The following is a 1,050-nucleotide window of genomic DNA, read 5'->3' as shown; positions in this document are numbered from 1 at the left end:
ACATATATAATTTTGTATGTTATATTTAAAAGTGCCCAATAATGTTTTTTTTTTCAACCAACTTCTAAAAGAAGGAGGTACTCAATACGTCGTTTATTTTTTATTTTTGATATCTCTGAATTTCCGACTTAATGAAACGATTTTGTTGATTATTTTTCTTTTGACGTAAAATAGATGTCATTTAGTCCCATAAAAATGCCATAAAGTCGATTTTTTTCCGTAAAAAATATTAAATTATTTATCGCTTTTTATTCTGACTTTCGTTACTGATATTGTTTAAACAATTACTATTGACTTAGTGCTAAATTGAAAAGTTTCTTTGAGTTGAATAAAATCAATAGTTTATACTATCTTACCTTACCAGGGCGGCCGGCTGATGGATTATCCGGAGAACTATCTTGACGGACCCCTGACGGACACATCGACGATTGAATTAGACAAATCGTTCGGTGAAGTACGCCTTGGAATTAAGCTTTAATGTATTAAGTGGTACTTGTGAAAACCTTTTTTTAACATTGTAAGAATTTTATAGATTATTACTGACTCAAAGACTAAAACGAACAGGTTTGGTATGTAATGTATGAATTAGCTAGTGTTGCGAACTTTGAAAATTTATTTTATATTGACTATGTTTATTGATTTTATATACAATAGTTCGGACAATCATTATCACTATCGATAGCCATGACATGAACAACCAGTAAGTACCTACTGGAATCCGGAGGGTACATACTCAAAAAGTCTGCGTGGTCATTACAGCTCATTTCTTCCATTTGGAAAGAGGTATTTTCCAAATAGTAGTGTATTTTCAGACTTGTTTCTCTATTGCTATTAAAGCTCTTACAAAAAATAGGCATAGTTAAGTCCGTTTCTAGAGTTCCATTTCAAAGAGATAAACCGAACCCTATAACTAAGGTTTCGCTGTGTGTCCGTCTTGTAATGTATTTTTGTTGTCGCTACACACACTGTCACACATAATATTATATTTGTAATAAAAAATAAAGATCATGATTCAAAACGTTGCTACGCATATAAATTTGATAGGAGACC

This window comes from Trichoplusia ni, chromosome 7 (genome assembly GCF_003590095.1).
Source record: "Trichoplusia ni isolate ovarian cell line Hi5 chromosome 7, tn1, whole genome shotgun sequence".
Taxonomy (NCBI): domain Eukaryota; kingdom Metazoa; phylum Arthropoda; class Insecta; order Lepidoptera; family Noctuidae; genus Trichoplusia; species Trichoplusia ni.
The sequence above is the reverse complement of the archived record's forward strand: the minus strand, read 5'-3'. Positions refer to the sequence as shown.